We start from the raw sequence: 14,423 nt of genomic DNA on the forward strand, positions 1-14,423 counted from the left end.
TAAACTCCTTACCAGCCTGGGAGATTACAAAGGGAAAAACAACATAGAAGGAACACACCCATTGCTGGCAACGTTGATGGGGGTTTCTAGGAGCATGGGAGAGTGGGAGGCGGTACATGAGAATGTGAGTGCATTTAGCAATCTGTGCATTTATGTGAAGATGCATCTGGTGTGCATGGGGTGTGTGTGTTTGGATCCGAATGAGTCCATATATTGGCCTCTCTGTATTGAAGCTTTGTTGGGGGCAACTAGTTAGAGCTGGGTGAATAACTGATTTGTTGGTTTGGTGGCAGTTCTGAGAAATCAGGGGGTGGGGGAGTTCAGATTAAACTAAATCTGACATTTTTTGTGAATCGAAAAAAGTCCCTTTCAGGTCTGTTCCGGTGCCCTAACGACTGGGCTACAGGTTGTAAGGGGCAGCTCCAGACAAGGCAGTCCCATTTTGTATAGTAATGGGAACTTAACTGTGTCTCTGAACCATGTTAAAGCTTTGGGCATAGCCCAGATTTAGCAGTATAGTTAAAACACAGTTTAAAAAATTAATGGTAAGGTCCATTCCATGTTACAAAATGGCACCATGCGCTAACTGGATTAAGGGACAAAAGTTTTGTAATTGGGTCCCTCCAAACTGTAGCACAGACGGGGCTGTATCTATGTGTGTGCACCAGGGGTGTTTATATCTGAGAGCATAAGTGAACAGGTCTTATCACATGTGCGTATCTGCTGTTCTGTGTATATGTATATGAGCCTAGGAGTGAATGTGTGTGCACATTTAGATGTGATCAGTGCAAACCAGAAATGTGTGACCCTGAAAAGTTCCAGTCGTTTGGTTTCCACAAGAATCCAAAAGCAGCATCCTCTTTAGTCCAGAAGCAGGCCAGGGAAATTCTTGAGAAAAGCCTTTCTGGTGGGTTCAGGAGAGAATCAGGAACTAAGAAGGCACAAGAACATAAAAAAAGTCACAGGAAACGTTAGCCACACTTTGTGACCCTTCGTACTGGACACTGTCTAACATCACCTCAATAAGCTTCATTCACAGATGATCTGTCCCCAACATATTCCCAAGGGGCTTCAACATATCTGCCAATAGGGATCCAGCACTCTGACATGTCCCCCAAGTTTCAGTTAATGGGAACAGAAGAAGGCCCAAATCTTCAGTGTAATTTGCCTATCTTCAGTCCCAAGAAAAAGCTGAAAACCTTCTTATTCTCCAAAAACAAACTAGTATGTTTGCACTAGAGCTGGCTGGAAACTTTTAGATTAAATGTTTTTTCCAATTAAAAAATGCAAGTTTGCCAAACCCGGAACTGTTTGCAAAAATAGGGTTGGTTTTGACAAATCTCCCTACTCAAAACATTTTTTAAATTGTTGAAACAAATTATTTGGACCTTTTAAAAAAAATCTGTTCTTTCAGTTTGAAGTGACTTTTTGTTTTGAAATTTAAGCTAATTAATTTTTAAAAAGTTAAGGGGGAAAAAAGATCAAAATCAAAAGGAAACATTTCAATTAACCCAAACAGACGTTGTTTGTTTGTTTTCCAGATCCTGAAAATTTGAGATTTTGGCTTTTGTTCCGTATTTGAGACAGATTTTTTTTTATTTTTTATTTTTTTGAAATCTCAAAAATGTTCATGGGATGGGGAAAAAGTGCAGCTCTAGTTTCAACCCATTACATTTTTGAAGGTCTCCCCTGCCTCCCTTTTCAAATTTAGACCAACCTGCAATTAGAACCATGCAGACAATACCCATGCCTGCACATGGACTACAGAATGAAGCTGCAAGGAGACAGAGCTTCGAGGAAGAGAACTGGGGCTGGATAGAAATACCCAATGAGATGGGGGGCAGGTTCCATTTGAGAAGGTGGCAGGCCAGGCCTTGTCTCTTCTCTAGAGGTTTAGAGAAGAGAGGAAAAGACAGTATCTTAGGGAGGAGAAGCTGTGCTCAGCACACTGCTGCTGCAGTGGAACACCTTTTTGTCTTCATTTTGGAATGTGATGTTAATAAAACCAGATCCTGCTATCATTGGACTCATGAAAGCCTCTGAGTTACTGAGGAAACAAATGGGGAAACTGAGACAGGGCACTGCAGCACCAGCCCTGGCCACAAGGGGGCACACGGGAGTTGGCTGACCTTGCTACACTTCCAATAAACCATCTTAATGACAGCTTGAATGCAGAAACACCACTAATAGGAGGCTCTTTGTTATCACCCACCTTCTGTCTTAAATTACAAAGCGTTTTGCCTCCATTATACTCCAGGTCTTGTGCAAACTCAGAGGATGAATGACCGCTGGGGAACATAGAGGTTGTGTCATCAAATCACCATTTATAATAAAATGGAGACGCAGCTCTGTGAAGGGTAAGACAGCAGATTTTATCAATAACATAATGGAATTCCTACAGCACGGCTAAGTGCGTTGCCATGGGTTTTATGACAGATTTACTATCACTGTAATTTAATGCATCATAATAAGTATCTTCATAGTTATTATTGTTTTATAGTGATAACTATAAGTCAACCACAGCTTTATGACTAAATTTGTAACGTTACTACAATGCTCTGGAAAGGCTCAGGGAATTGGAAACAGGCGAATTCACATGCTTTCCCAGAATACTTTACTTAGAAGGACTCTGGACTTTTTTTCTTTCCTTCCCTTTTGGTCGTTTCTTTGCGAACAATTTTAGTAGTATGTTGGTTGGCAGTTTAGGAGGTGGTGTTCTTTGCTCTGAATTGGTGTATAGAGCTGGATGAAAAATGGGATTTTTTCCTTGCAGAATTAATCATGGGGGAAAACAATTCCTATCAACATTTGTTCAACTTAAATTGTTCCACAAAATTGTCCAACCTTTACCAGTTGGAAAACAATCACAAAGCATTGGGATCTGTGGTAAAAAGGCTGGGTGTGGGGAGGAGCACAGGGCTCTGGGCCAGGGACCCTTGGGCATAGGCATAGTTTTGCTTCTATTTTTTGGGGGAAAGGGATGGCGGGGCTCAAGCCAGCTCCTCACAGCAGGGTCCAGGAAACGAGTGCCACCTCCACCCCCTGACTAACTCAGGAGGTCAGCCAGCCCTGTCTGGGCTGTGGGGGATGCAACCAAAAAATATAACTCAAAGGGGGGAACTCAGTTCAAAAAGTTTGAAAACCAGTCAGGGTGCAGGAAGGGGGTAGCTAGGGGCTGTGTACAGGCCGGGGGGGGGCTCCCTGTGCAGCTCCCAGCTTCAGCGGCGGGGGGGGGCGCTGGGGCTCCCAGCTTCAGCCCCCCACTGCTCCTGGCTTGTGAGGGGGTAAGATTTGCTGGCTTCAGCCCCATGCTGCTCCCGGCTGAGGGTGGAGGGGGGCAGCTTCAGCCCTGCATTGCTCCCGGCTTCAGTGCTGGGGCTCGAGGCACTGGGTTTCAGCCATGGGGCTCTGCGGCCCCCTGAAAGAGCTTGCAGACCCCCAGTGGGCCACAGACCCCCAACTGAGAACCGCTGATTGTATGCCATCAGACCGCTGATAATTCCCATGGCAAGACCACTCCTGTGCGCTGCTCCTGCCACAACCTACAGAACTCAGCGCTGAAGTGAGACCTACTTGAGCCCTCATGGTACACATACACCTTTTTATTTGATCACACACAGGGTGGAAGGCTCAGACCCCCCCAACCCCAGAGGGGCAGCAACCCCCAAGATCTCCTTCTATCACAATCCCAGCTCTGCCAAGCTGCTCCCACATTCGGGACAGCTACACTTAACACAGTGAATGCAACTGGAGTGCATGCAGATAAACCCTGGAATTCAGATCTATGCCACACAACACAACAATGGCATGTTCCCATAGCTGTTCTTCATGGCTCCTTATTATGGCACCTCTCTTCCCCCTCACTGAGCCATTCCCAGTGGCTATGGCCAGCTCCAGGGGACAGAGTTAAGGTTGTGTTGTGCGGGCAGTGTGTACCTTCTTCGTTGCCTGGTTTTCTCTGAATGTAGCTGAACCCAGTATGCTGGAAGGGCACAAGGTACCACTGGACAACCCGTAATTCTGTGTTAATTACATTTTTGGGCAGATCAAAATAATGATCAGAGGGGAACATGGCCCCATGCACAGAAATGCAGGGGTGGACAGGACCTCAAGAGGTCATCTAGTCCATCCACCGGCACTGAGGCAGGACCAAGTGTACCTAGATACACCTATACAAGTACACCTACTCCGAGGGAGCCTTGCAGTGTCCTAGGCTGCAAGGAAAGATGAAGCCACAAGCTGTCCCAGGAAGGAATCAGGCCATGAGATGCTTGACCCTCTCACCTGGCTGCCAGCAGAGGGCCTAGCAGGGAGCTCATTCACAGAATCCTGGCTCTTAATGCCATCTAGTTTGACCTCCCACCAAATGTAGACCAAAGCAGCTCTTTCCTCCCTCTCTGGTCCTGTAGCCAAATAGAGCTGGAAGGTGAGATCCAGAGATCACATGGGCTATTGGGGCCCCCAAAAGACGAGTGGCCTCAGTAGCCACTTTGCTTTTGCTAAGGCTGCCCCTGCCTCTATTCTTGCCCTCAGAGATGTCAGCTGAGACCTGACACATAGTAGCGTCCATAAGGGACACGTAGCAACAGTACATTGCTGCTGTCTGTACAGTACAGTCTTAGCCAACCTGGTGCCATAGGACATATTGAGTAAGCAGGAGGGGCTGAGGTTTCCCCTACCCAAGGAGATTGTTAATGGGTTAGTAGATGTGGGAGAATGTGACCCTGTTTCAGATGAGAGGGTTTCAGGAAATGAAGGCTGCATTGTACACCCTTCTCCAGCGCGCGCACACACACACACACACACACCAGCCTCTCCCCCAGAATGGAAGCATTTCTACTGAGAATCAGAATAAAGGAGGCCAGAAAGCAGTGCTGCACAGGCAGCCAGCCCTCAAGGGAGAGAAAATTCAAACCTGAAATGAAACTCCGGTTTCTAACAACCTCCTTTGCACCCTCTTCTTGACTTGCAAGTCTCCTTCTCGAAAGCTACTCTGCTATTCAGGGACTTAGCTCCTTCTTAAGTTTCATAGTAAATGCTGTGCTGCCAATTACCCTGCCTCGTTTATGGGATGGACTGGGGATTTATGTCCCTCTTTCATTCTGTTTATATCAACCGATTCCTCCTCGTTGGCCCCCTAGAAGGTTAATTCTCCTTGCATGCAGGAGACACCCATAGCTCTCTAGACTGGGGCAACCTACAAGGAAACAAGCCATCTTCCATATTTTTCTGCCTTCTGGAGCTTTGATGCTAACACATCAATAAGAAAGGAGGCTGTTTCCTGAACAGTGGCCCTGTTTCCTTCCATTTCACTTCCATTAACACTGACAGAGAAAGCTTGCAGTTGTCAATCTTTCCAGAGCAGCCTGGACTCACCAGGCCTGAATGAAGATTCAGTCCCCCCATCCTTCTTGTCAGCTGTTAATCCCCTTTGTTGCTTTCTTTCCCCCACAAGCCTTTTTCTTTCCTTTCCTTTCCTAAATACTGAGTCCTCACTTTGCCAGTGCCATCCCTCCAGCCCCTCCTCAGAGAGGCCTGCGATCACTGGGTCATTCCAGAGCCATCCGTGAGGAAAGATGGATCTGTTGTTGTCTGAGGATGAAATTTTCAGCCTTCCATCCTTGGAGATAGGCTGAAGCCAGAAACATGCATCCAAACCCTCTGAGAGCAGCTCGCAAGATTCCAGCATTGGCGAACCCAAACATGAACTCTAGCTTAAATATAAAAGTCACCTCCACAGCTGGATCCAAACCTCCTGTCCATGAGCCATCCCTGGTCAGAACATTGTTTTAGTCTAGAGCTCACAGATCCTGTTTAAATAGATTGATAATATTACTGCTTCCTCTGGGCATAGGGGAGAGGAGAAGGAAAATCATAGAAATGCAGGCCTGGAAGAGACCTCAAGAGGTCATCTACTCCATTCTCTCATCTCAGGCAGGATTAAGTATAACTAAGGGTGGAAGTGGGGTGGACTTAATCTGAGAATCTGAATTTGCCAATCTGAAGTGCTACATGATTGTATCAGCAATGTCACCAGCTCATGATTTTATCACAAATCTCATGAGATTTGGTGGGTTTTAGTAAATCCCCAACTCCTGGAATCTATTGAGCATATGGAAATTCAACTTTCATTTTTGTTTACCCTGTGTGTTTTAGGAGTCTAGTCAAATGGGATTTAGGAACCTAAGTCTCTTAAATGCTTTCAAAAATTTAGCCCTTTGTGCCTCAGTTCCCCATCTACAGTGGTGTTGTAAAGATAAAAAGGTTACATCTTTCTGGATGATTGCAGTGTAACATTGCTTTATTTCTTAAAATCCAGAACCTTAACACACAAGAACCAAAACCAGAAAAAGACAAAGCAGGCTGCTCCCTAAGGCAAAGAGGCACAATTCACCCACCATGCTTTAGGCTGGCTCTTTGCAAAACTGACTCTGATTGCATGCTTCCCTCAGAGTCCCCTAACCTGCAAGTAGGACCAGGAAACCCCTTAGGTTTGAAAATGACAGCTTGTAATTTTTTAAAACACTTTTCAATAAATCTCATTGCCCAGATATCATGGTAATGGGGTCTTATAGGTACGCAAGGCAGATTTCATGTTGAAAAAGAGTCTATCTGTAAAGCCAAAGCCACATATGCCCTTCGTTCTAAGAGCAGTATGTGTAGTGGGGGTTAGGAGGGGCTTCCCTCTCCCCTCCACCCACCCCTGGTTGATATATGAGAGTAAATATACAAAAATCTAGTCATAAAATTAATGGAGGCTGCATTAAGTCGCAGGTCATAAACTCACAGGGGTTTGTTGCTCATTTTGTTGAAGCCATGCAATTTACCAAGGAGAAGTATAATCCACAGCAGCTGTCCTATCACAACCCCCACCTCCCCGCTCCCGATTAATGGGGTTGAGGGGAACACAGCACTGAAATCTTCAGAAACTTAATGAAACATAAAAACTTTTATAGGCCATAGGCATTCGCTGTATCCAGGTATGAATCAAAATGTCAGAGGAGAAAGCGTCTGTCTGATCCCAGCAAGGGGGTTATGTCCGGGCCGGAGTTCTGCTCTTTCAAAGGCAGGCCTCCTGCCTATAGCATGAATCGCCTACATTTAGGGCCAACGTTCCTGCAGCTGCCATTCTACTCCCCTGGGGGCCATAGAGGAGGGGATGCCAGGCTCAGTTGGTGCAGTCAGGGGAGTGTTTCACAAGCCAGTGAGTTGGCAAGGTCTCCCAAAGGCGCAGCAGGGAGGGAGAGGGATCCCATTAGTGTCTCTAATGGTGGAAGGATTGGGCCCTTTTGTCCATTATGGAACAGCCCGGAGTTCTTAAATTCACATCTTTCCATAGGGCACCCTATGCTAACACCCAGGAATTGGCCTCAGAAACCCACCAGGGCTTGCATTATCATGGAGAAGAAGCCTTTCCACCACGGAAGGCTAGCTTGGGTGAGTATGGAATGGGAATAACAGTTCTATCTGTAGCCTCAGCACAGGCCAGCGAATCCCTGTTGTGAACCCCCTTCATAATATCAGGGACATTGGGATCACCCCTCTGTAAGGCTTTACTCATTGACAGACACCTCTTTACCACAGCACCCCCCCCAATGCATTTCCTCACACTATTGTAAATCCTACTACGCGGGGTTCCTCAGGGACTGCCAGCACCCACAGGGCAAACCCCAGTGTCTCCTCCCCAGCAAGTGCCACTCTCCTGGGCAAGCTCCTGTCATGGGTAGAAAGAGGCCTCCTTGCCCATTCTGAAATTCTGCAGGCCACGGTTCCGTGACCCTGTTCTGCTACTCACCACTTGTTGTCCTGCCTGAGCAGTGGCATTCAGCTGGCTCAGCTTCCCTAGCCAATTTGGCCCTGATCTGGCTTGGAATAAAGCAGCAGCATATGCTTGAGCCCATCTGGCTCCAGAGCAGTGTCAGGGGACTCCACTCCCTACACTCTCTCTGGAATTATCTCCACCACCATCTCCACACCTGGGCAGCCATTCATCTGTATACTGGCTGGATTTCCAACAAGCATAGGGCTTGCTGCATCAACAGCTGGTTCAGTCCCTCTACACTGGGCTTCAAGATAAGGGCCAAAAATGGCAACTACCCCTGGGAGATCCCGGGATATTCAGGGTGGTGAAGCACTGAAATGGGTTATCTAGGGAGGTGGTGGAATCTCCTTCCTTAGAGGTTTTTAAGGTCAGGCTTGACAAAGCCCTGGCTGGGATGATTTAATTGGGGATTGGTCCTGCTTTGAGCAGGGGGTTGGACTAGATGACCTCCTGAGGTCCCTTCCAAGGCTGATGATCTATGATTTTATGATTCCCCACCATGTCTTTCAGTCCCACAATACCATGCAAATTCTCATCCAAGCCCGCTTCTTCAGAGAGCTGTACTAGGACCTGAGTGTGATAAGCCAATGGGCTACCAATCCATGCACCAAAGAACACTCTCCAGCCACAGTATTTCAGTCCTTTTTCATTCAGGGCTTCACTCTGATTTCTCCAGAATATCAGTCATGTCCCTTTCCCCTGACCCAACCCAGGATCTCCTGCAATGGCTCCCTGCAGGATAACCTTCTGCAGGCCATGCACCTGAGAGTCATCTATACACTGGGTTCTTTCCCTTGCTCCAGGAACACCTGCTGCTCAACTGAGCTCTTGCTGGCCTTTATGCGGACCAAGTGGTTCAAGTGTCACCTGACCCCTGATCTCACAGCATCAGCTGAGAGGTAGCAGATTAATAACAGGTGGGTCTACACCCTACTTCTCTTAAAGGGCCAGGCACCCTATGACTGGTATTTTGGGAGGCCCACAGTGCACAGGCATCACAATGGTGGGCTTCGAGGCACCACTGTCTTGCACCGACACCTTCGTGCAAAGTGAGTGTGAGATGCTGCCGTTCAGCACAGCTAATGTTTTGTACCCCTCTTTGCACAGCTGCAAATGGTGACACGTGGGGAGGGGAGGATCAGGTCCCCTGGAAGGAGCAGTGTGAGAGCACACACACTGCACCAGCTGACCACCAGCAGGCTTCTCAGGGTGGACCCAATGAACAGGGTCAGGAGTATCCATGTTTATTTGTAAAGATTAACACTGAGAAGGCCCAGGTTAGATCAGCCTTCTGTTAGGCAACGAGATGTGCAGTGTCACACTTAAGCCTTGGACAAGCTGAGCTAAGAGTGTTTGGAGGCACCAATAATGGATTGTATGGACTCTGATACTTTAACGCAACCCTGCTGAGCCTATACATATGTTATTGGGGTTGAGGACCATTAGGGCACCAGTCCTAGGGATAGAGGAGAGCCAGTTTAATTCACTTTCTTAGCTTACATGGGTTTATGCCTCAGCCTTAACCTGATTTTATTTTAATATCTACTGCAGTGTTTCTCCCTTTCAGTTGAAAATATCTTGGCAACATGCTGCTAGTTTTGTGGCTCCAGCAGTCGTGAGTCACAGGCTGTACCATAACCTCAAGACTCCTGCACCCTCTGGAAAGATTCCATCACCGAGACAATGAGAAACTCCAAAGTTGAAGGTCAACATGACTGTGGGTTTTTATTATTTTGGTTTTCTTAAAGTGGTTTTGAGACCAGGGTGGGAATTTTCAAAGCAAGTAACCCCCAATGACTTTCAGTCAGCATTGGGCATTTACATCATGGGGTTTACCCCAATATCCACTCTTGCACCATGAAAAGAGAAGTGTTCTGCTTCTCAGTTGCATAGTGTCAGATGAAAACCATCTGTTCCCATCCAGCAAGCACTGTCTTCTTGATCTGCCTCTTAAAACTTACAAGGCAATTTAGAGTTTCTATTGTATATTTTCTGTTTGGGCAAACCTAGTGACAGAGATGTGGAAAAAGCTGAAGAACTCAATGCTTTTTTTGCCTTGGTTTTCACAGACAAGGTCAGCTCCCCAACTGCTGTCCTGGGCAACACAGTATGGGGAGGAGGTGAGCAACCCTCAGTGGCGAAAGAACAGGTTAAGGACTATTTAGAAAAGTTGGACATGCATAAGTCCATGGGGCCGGAACTAATGCATCCAAGGGTGCTGAGGAATTGGCTGATGTGATTGCAGAGTCATTGGCCATTATCATTGAAAACTTGTGGCAATTAGGGGAGGTCCCAGACAACTGGAAAAAGGCAAATATAGTGCCCATCTTTAAAAAAGGGAAGAAGGAGAACCCGGGGAACTACAGACCGGTCAGCCTCACCTCAATCCCTGGAAAAATCATGGAGCAGGTCCTCAGGGAAACCATTTTGAAGCACCAGGAGGAGAGGAAGGTGATCAGGAACAGTCAACATGGATTCACCAAGGGCAAATCATAGAATCATAGAATATCAGGGCTGGAAGGGACCTCAGGAGGTCATCTAGTCCAACCCCCTGCTCAAAGCAGGACCAATCCCCAACTAAATCATCCCAGTCATGCCTGACCAACCTGATTGCCTTGTATGATGAGATAACTGGCTCTGTGAAAGCTTTTGATACGGTCTCCCACAGTATTCTTGCCAGCAAGTTAAAAAAGTATGGATTGGATGAATGGACTATAAGGCAGATAGAAAGCTGGCTAGATCGTCGGGCTCAACGGGTAGTGATCAACAGCTCAATGTCTAGTTGGCAGCCAGTATCAATCGGAGTGCTCCAGGGGGGTCTGTCCTGGGGCCGGTTTTGTTCAACATCCTCATTAATGATCTGGATGATGGGATGGATTGCACCCTCAGCAAGTTCGCAGATGACACTAAACTGGGGGGAAACGTAGATAAGCTGGAGGGTAGGGATAGGGTCCAGAGTGACCTAGACAAATTGGAGGATTGGGCCAAAAGAAATCTGATGAGGTTCAACAAGGACAAGTGCAGAGTCCTGCACTTAAGATGGAAGAATCCCATGCACTGCTACAGGCTAGGGACTGACTGGCTAAGTCACAGTTCTGCAGAAAAGGACCTGGGGATTACAGTGGACAAGAAGCTGGATCTGAGCCAACAGTGTGCCCTTGTTGCCAAGAAGGCTAACAGCACATTGGGCTGAATTAGTAGGAGCATTGCCAGCAGATCAAGGGAAGTGATTATTCCCCTCTATTTGGCACTGGTGAGGCCACATCTGGAGTATTGTGTCCAGTTTTGTGCCTCCCACTACAGAAAGGATGTGGACAAATTGGAGAGAGTCCAGTGGAGGGCAACAAAAATGATTAGAAGGCTGGGGAAAATGACTTATAAGGAGAGGCTGAGGGAATTGGGCTTATTAATCTGCATAAGAGAAGAGTGAGGGGGGATTTGATAGCAGCCTTCAACTATCTGAAGGGGAGTTCCAAAGAGGATGGAACTCGGCTGTTCTCAGTGGTGGCAGATGACAAAACAAGGAGCAATAGTCTCAAGTTGCAATGGGGGAGGTCTAGGTTGGATATTAGGAAACACTATTTCACTAGGAGGGTGGTGAAGCACTGGAATGGGTTACCTAGGTAGGTGGTGGAGTCTCCATCCCTTAGAGGTTTTTAAGGCCCATCTTGACAAAGCCCTGGCTGGGATGATTTAGTTGGTGTTGGTCCTGCTTTGAGCAGGGGGTTGGACTACATGACCTCCTGAGGTCTCTTCCATCCCTAATCTTCTATGAGTCTATGAAACACTTGTAACATGAGCTCCATGATCTTTTCAACACTTAATGAATATGGCTGTCTATTTTTGCATCCTAGGGAATGGCTGCTTTGGAGTGAGAATTTGGCATGATATGTACTGAGAGGTGTGCCATACATTTATCCTACAGAAGAAAACTGACACTCCATCTCTTCCAAAGAAGAGGTATGGTCTAGGGGTTACACCATCTCTCTATGCCTGCCAATAGGATTGATATGGCATTGGTTAAATGGGGCTGGTACACTATTTACTGCAGCGTTATTGGGAGACTGAATTAATGTTTATAAAGTATTCAGATATCTCTGGCTAAAAGACACTGAGTTGACTACCAGGCCAAGAACGGTGCTAATGGTACTTATTTCAGGCCATTGATCTGCTAGATAGAACTGATACTGAACTCTTTTTGCCCATTTCCAGTAGTCTGTGTTGCTGGTGACCAGAAAGCAGTAGGTAGAGGATTCTGCAGTAACCACAGTGCTGCCTAACTCCTGGTTTGTATTTGCTTTGAGCTTTGCGAACGCCAAGCTGAAAGAAGTCCTGTTCCTAAAGCTTTGCTGTCTGACATTTTCAATTTCCGTTGCTCATCCTTCTCCTGATGTATTTGCTGCTGGTTCACTGTGAAGGTGCTGGGGCTGGTGAACATCTGGATTCCATGTGTGGAACTGTCAAGCTCTTGAGAGCTGTTGAATGCTCCTCATCTTCTTCGTTGTCCTCTTCCTCCCCTTCTTCCTTTCATCCTCAGAGAATTCCCAGCTCTGCTTCATTCTCCATAGCAAACTTTCACTGGTGATGGGGTGAACCCCCAAAAGGTCTGAAAATTTAGATGGGATTTTCAGAGGGGCCTAACAGAGCTAGTTAGCCAACTACCACTGAAAGCCAATGGGAGTTGGGCACCCGACTTCACCCCTTTGAAAATCCCAGCTTCAGTCATCTTCAACAAATACCCTGACAAGCTATGGCCACGTGCTCTAAGAAGGCTCTGATGGTTTGTGAAGAAAATCCCAGCATGTTGGGAAAAAAGCTATATAAATTGGTGTCACCATCAATGAAGTCAATGAAGCTATGCTGATTTACACCAGCTAGGGATCTAGGTTTGTGAAATCACAAGAAAGAAAGACCACGTATTGGCCAAATCCTTCACTGGTGCCAGTTAGTTGACTTCAATGAAGGAACATGGCCAGTTTGCAGCAGGGAGAAATCTGGCCAATCCAGTCATATTATTTTAACTAGGTTTAGGCATGGCCCATATTCAGGGATACAAATATCCCAAAACACTGCAAAAGTTTGGATCCAGATTCCAAATTAGTAACTCAGACCATGTCTACTTCTACATCATTATAAGTTGCTCCAGAATAACATGACCTGATTTCCCATAAGAGGATAACAGGCAGAGCACGCTGTTTATGATAAAGCCAGCAATAAAATCAAGAGGATATATAAAATCTTGCATTTTCATGGAGAGCAGACCAAAAAACCCTTCTTCACATGTCAGCCAGAGAAGGTCTTTTTCCCCTTTTAAAGGAGTTCAAAACACGGGAAAATGCAATAAAAAAACCACACCAGATGCTGCTGTTTTATGGAGTATTCATGAAAGCTAAAGCATAATGAAACAGCTTAAATTAAAGTTACCTATATAACCTTAACTCTGCCCTCTTGTGTGCAATTGCCATTGTCTTTATTTACATGATCATGTACCCTTTTTTTTCCTGCACATCTTCTGCCTCATTTAGTGCACAGGTTGTACTATGTAAAGTGAAAGAAGTAGGGATATTTATTTAATGTATAGTGATGACATCACGCACATTAAAAGCACTTATCCAAGTCTATAAACAAACACAGCTAACGCTGGTGCTAGCTACATTTAATGTCTGGCACAGGGATCTTGAAGATCTGTACATCATTTGGGGCCATTTTCTATTTACAATTATCACAAGCTAAATCTGAATTTATAACCAGTTTTATTAAAAGCCCCTCTGCGAGGACAGTTTAGCTGGTGTGTAGTGAATGACGGAGAGGTTCTATAGACATATACAAAGATGGAGCAGACCCCCACATTGTGAAAAATTTAACTAGACTTACATTTTATAATCAATGCATGGTTTTTTAGAATAGTCTGTTGCCACTGCTTGCATCCGAAGAAGTGGGTATTCACCCACGAAAGCTCATGCTGCAAAATGTCTGTTAGTCTATAAGGTGCCACAGGACTCTTTGCTGTTTCTACAGAACCAGACTAACACGGCTACCCCTCTGATACTTGCTCTGTATAAGGTAACTCCCAGCATTCCTTTCTCTGTGAAATTTGCATATTGATTCACTTAGTCTAGATTTCAGGCTGATATTCTGATGACACTGATTTGGGACCATCAGAGTAGTGCTGGTCCAGTGCAACATTCAGTCTAACCCATTTGTTCACCTAACACCAGTTTCTACAGACCAGATGCTCAGCTTGTGTAAGTCATCATAGGAGGATCAGACCATACACCTCTAAGATCCTGGAATAACTCTAATGTTAGTCAATTGAAACCAGAGCCTATTTGAAGAAGGTCAGAGTCAGGAAGTTTGGCTCCCTGTTCTGGATATCACCATTGATCAGAGCAGATAAGCTACTGCCTTCTCAGCTCCAGAATAAAGCTGTCATTTTGCTGTTCCCAAGAGCAAATCTGTGACTCAGAATCAAGCAGCTGTGTGAGCCTCGATTATAATTTCTGGCTGCTTTTCAGGCCACGTGAGCCTTGCTAGTTTGATTGTCCATTCATGACATGGACCCAGCTTTGATGAGATTCACCAACAATCTTAAAGCCAGACT

At 46.0% G+C, this 14,423-nt stretch overlaps 1 long non-coding RNA gene across 2 annotated transcripts in view; it reads right to left on the reverse strand.

The window, feature by feature from the left end:
* Positions 1–623: 623 nt before the first annotated feature.
* Positions 624–14,423, reverse strand: part of LOC120370869 — a 46,056-nt gene continuing 32,256 nt past the window's right edge. For both annotated transcript variants that reach the window (XR_005584006.1, XR_005584005.1), the window contains exons 2-3: positions 2,213–2,348; positions 624–931 (exon numbers count right to left, since the gene is read on the reverse strand). This is a non-coding gene — a long non-coding RNA (uncharacterized LOC120370869). The remainder of the gene's footprint in view (positions 932–2,212; positions 2,349–14,423) is intronic.

The sequence above is a fragment of the Mauremys reevesii genome, linkage group 8, assembly GCF_016161935.1.
Source record: "Mauremys reevesii isolate NIE-2019 linkage group 8, ASM1616193v1, whole genome shotgun sequence".
NCBI lineage: Eukaryota > Metazoa > Chordata > Testudines > Geoemydidae > Mauremys > Mauremys reevesii.